The 4,588-nt window shown below is 41.5% G+C and overlaps 1 pseudogene; it reads left to right on the top strand.

Moving 5' to 3' along the window:
- The first annotated feature begins 240 nt into the window (after positions 1–240).
- Positions 241–3,304, top strand: LOC147613628 (germin-like protein 8-2 pseudogene; annotated as a pseudogene).
- The last annotated feature ends 1,284 nt before the right edge of the window (positions 3,305–4,588 follow it).

The raw sequence follows: 4,588 nt of genomic DNA, 5'->3' as shown, positions 1-4,588 counted from the left end.
CATGATCTTGATAGGAAAGTTATTAGAAACCTGCATGTAGGTGTGATCTTTGATGATGACGAGGATTAGGGGCATGGGATTGATCCGTCTATGCTTCCTTACACGCGACATGATCAAGCGGTTTATAAATGGAGACATAGTCTCATCCTTTGCCTCTTGTTCCTCAATCTGAGAAAGATGGAAATCATTCCTTGCTCGATTGCCAATAGCCTCTCATATAGGCATATGATCGTAGACGGTATGGAGGGTGGCTGCTGGGAGAGTCATTGCTCCACAGAGAGGTTTTTAGCTTTTTTGGTTCTTGCTATTTGATTGCACCATCTACAATTCCTAATGGTGTGTGCGAGGTCTTTTCATTACATAGATTTCCACATGCCAACTCATTCATAGGTCACTCTTATGACGTTTTGTGGGACTATCTATTCATGGGGCTCATGGCATCAACTTGCTTGCTACATTATGCGTATGACGACATATGGGATATGTGCTAACACTTCCTTTACCACAAAAAGAGGCATTACACATAATGAATGAGAGAAACTTTATATTGATGTTAGACCCTACACTCAAGAAAATATATTAGGGAAAATCAGTAGTAGTAAAGGGAGGCATGAAAGAACTAATTGTAGTTTTTTGGATTGTGAGAATGGTCATGAGGAATTACTAGTGAATTATGGTTTGTGTAGATGCCTGCCACCTCGTCATATCAGAGTAGATGGAATTTTAATTGTCATTTTGGCTAGAATTTTGTAAAAGAAAATTGGTCATTATCATTGTCTACAACTTTGTCATTGTCATTTATATTTTTGGCCACTATGTCACATTGCATTCAAAAATCAAATATATTTTAGTGTATTTGAAATAAGTGTTACATACGATGTCATGATTTGATTAGATTTTATGGTGTGTATATTAGATGGTGGAAGGAAACACTACAAGGGATCGGGCTCATACCCGCGCTCCTAGCCGCTAAAAATGACTTGTGAAAAAAAGAAGCGGGCCCGTGTATCAGCGCATGCATAATCGCGGCCAGAGACATGTGTGTAAAAGCGCATGTATAGGACTGTTGAGACGCGCTGATACACGGACACATACACGCGTTCTGTCAGTCCAGCTACCCTTAGACGCGTTGATACAAGCGTGTATACATGCGTTTTGTCACTTTAGATACGCTTATACACACGTATTTCTCAGATTTGACGCGTTTATACATGCGTGTTTTACTGATTATCCGCATATATACACGCGGCTTTTTGCAGATCTGATACGTTTATACACGCGAATAGAGAGCAAAAAAAAAAATCCAAAGAGTGCTATTTGGTACCTAAATGCTGTTCCAGCATTCCAGCACCCAATAACACTCTGGATTTTTTTTTTGGGTGCATTGGACCATCCAAGGAAGATATCCACGAGAAAGATTAAGACAAGAATGACATGAATGCATACATTGTCAATACACGATTCAAGACAGACATGAATGCAATACTATCGATTCACGATTCAATATTACTATCCAAATTTCACACATATATACAAGGGAGTCCATATGTAGAAGTAGCCCATGGCTTCAGTTACAAAAATATATATACAACCACATCATCAATATGGAATGTGATACTATAAGTCTGAGTACTACTCAAACCCAGATGATGACTCGGTGCTCCCTCCATGCTCAGATGAGCTCACATCGGTCGGAATGTCCGATGAGTAGTGCTCACGTCCACCCACTGCAGTGGCGGCGGGTGGATCATCAGCAGCTTGTGCCTATTCAAGTAATATATAGTATATAAGTATATATATATGTAATTCAATAAACCAAAATCATTCGTTTAGAGTTTTCAAGTACCTGTCGATCGTATGGTCTCATGGCCATCTCAAACTGCGCGTCCGTAATACGTCCCTTGGCTTTGAAGATGGCCCACGTGTCATGTCTGCTATGCTGGCGAGTATACCCAGTATCGTGGGCTGTGGGCTTCCTCCCCGTAACCCGTCGCTGTATCATAATCAACACAATTTGTAATATTAAAACAATCATAGAATCAATGAATTAAGTAAACAATCAAATAAAGTGGCAAGATACGAACTCTGCCTCCCATGACTCGACGCCGCCAGATCCGAAATGCGAAGATCCAGTGGTCTCCATCTGGATCCGTCGTGCCTCCACATGCTGCCTTCTCTTCACGCCACCCTTACATCCGAGAATGTAGCATGTGGGGGATTGGGGTACCGACTATGTACAGCCTCTATCACCTCCCCAACTAATCGGCTATTTTGATACCTCGGCCTGCGAAGTAAACTAGGATCCTTAGTTTACTTCGCAAGCCGAGTTTTTTTTCGGCCCTAGTTTACTTTTGGGGATCCGACGGCCCGGATCGGCCCCGCCCAAAATCGGGCCCCCTCAGCCGTCGATCCCACTTGAACCCCCTCTTAAATGCACCGTGTGATTTAGAGACGAGGCTGTACTCCCTTGCTCACTCTTTGCTAGTCTCTCAGTCATGGCAGTCAGCTTCTGGCCTCCTCTGCGCCGCCGCTCATAGTCGAGGTGAGTGCCGCCGATGAAGACCCTCTTCAGGACTTCTGCGTGGCGGACGGCGGCCCAGCCAACCTAAATGGGCTGACCTGCAAGCCGCCCAACCGCCTGCAGCCCTCAGACTTCATGTCAACGCTGCTTCGTAATGCGGCAAATCCGGTGAAAGGACTGGGCTCCGCCGTTAACCTGGCCTTCGCGACCAACTTCCCGGGCCTCAACACGCAGGGCCTGTCCATCGCGCGCATCGACTTTCAGCCCAAAGGCCTTAACCCTCCCCACGTGCATCCCCGCGCCACCGAGGTGCTCTACCAGGGCATGCTCCAGGTGGGTTTCGTCTCCACCAACAACTCCCTCTTCCAGCAGAACCTCTCCCCAGGCGATCTCTTCGTCTTCCCTCGTGGCCTAGTGCACTTCCAGCTCAACCCCGACATGCACCAGCCCGCCCTGGCCATCTCCGCCCTTAACAGCCAGAACCCGGGCACCTCGCAGCTCGCCGCCGCCCTCTTCGCGGCCAATCCGCCCCTCCCCCACCAGGTGCTCGAAACGGCCTTCGGCATCGAGAAGAAAGAGGTGGACCTCCTCACTGCTAGCGTCAGGACCACCCTCTCCTAGCTGTGACAAGGAACTACAATGCCTTTCAGCGATTTGAGCATCGATGCACTTCTAAATAATTTCACCTTCTAAATAATATCATCGATGTTTCCGTACTAGTGGAGTTGCCGAATTAACTTGCCAATGTAAGCTCTTGAGTAAGTTCATTTATCATAATTTAAATCCAAGGAGTATCTAAAATGAGTGTGTTTAGAAACTTCAAGATACAGTACCAAGTAAAATTGAAGTCTTATGGTATGCATCGATTGATTCTAAAATACATATTTAACTATCATATATCTGTCTCTTGTTTTGAAAATAGGGATCATGTTGATTCAAATCTTAAATTTCCAAGAAGTTTTGATATAGGTGAAGAAGATACACAAATGGGGAACAAACTGGAGACTAATGTTAGTCCACTGGCTACTTTAATTTAAAAGGGCCTTCAAACAACATTGGGCTATTTTATAGGGAAAGAAAATCCAAATTTGCTATCTTGTATTTGTTACTGAGGTAAATTTACCAATATTACACTACATGTCAGCACATTACACTCAAAATTTGAAATAGTTGCCCAATGTTTCTATACTTTCAAGTTCAAAAAGAGGATGTAAAGTACTGCTATGTATGTATTTTTGGGTCCAGTTGACTTGGTGATTTTTAGCATCTATATTAAATGTTTTAAAAATGGCAAATACTTTTAATTTTGGTCACAAATTGAGTGACTTTAGAGATGTCGATTTTTGGCCAATTTTGGAGTTTTTATACCTATTTTGTGCCGTCATTTGTAAGATATTTACATTCCATACCTAACCATGTTCGATAATGTATAAGATTTATATTCAACCTTTATAAAAAAAAACTTATTTATTGGTATTTTTCCAGACATAACTATGTGAAGTTAGAAGTTATGATGTAATCCAAAAAATAGACAACGATACTCCATGACTTATAATTAAAATTCAGAACCTAAAAATTTGAGAATTAAAACTTGGTTACAAAACTAAAAAAATCTTCCAATTTCTCCACGGAGTGCTTGAATAGCATAAGAAGATACACATTATCAAGAAAAGAGAGTGCAAGAGCCTCTCTTCAATTCAAAATAAGATAGTATGAAGAGTATGCATATTTTCTATTGACCTACATATATGAAAAGTGAAAAGGCATACAACAAGAGTATGAATATTATTTGTTGGCATGCGTATATTGTAAGTGAAAAGCTATACAACAAACTATAAAAGATATTTTTTGTTGACATGAATAAATGATAAGTGAAAAGACACATAACTAAAGTACCAAAGATAATTTTTAGAGGATCTAACAATGATCATAGTAGTTGTCATTAAATGAATGCATAGAGATTCATTGAAGTGACTATTACAAAAGATGATTTCAACGAGGATCTAACAATCATCATAGTAGTTTTCATTCCATGAGTGTATAGAGCTTCAATGAAGTGACTACTTA

The sequence above is a fragment of the Cibotium barometz genome, chromosome 43 (genome assembly GCF_041138505.1).
Source record: "Cibotium barometz isolate CiBa-2024 chromosome 43, ASM4113850v1, whole genome shotgun sequence".
Lineage (NCBI taxonomy): Eukaryota > Viridiplantae > Streptophyta > Polypodiopsida > Cyatheales > Cibotiaceae > Cibotium > Cibotium barometz.
This window is presented reverse-complemented; position numbering and strand designations above follow the sequence as displayed.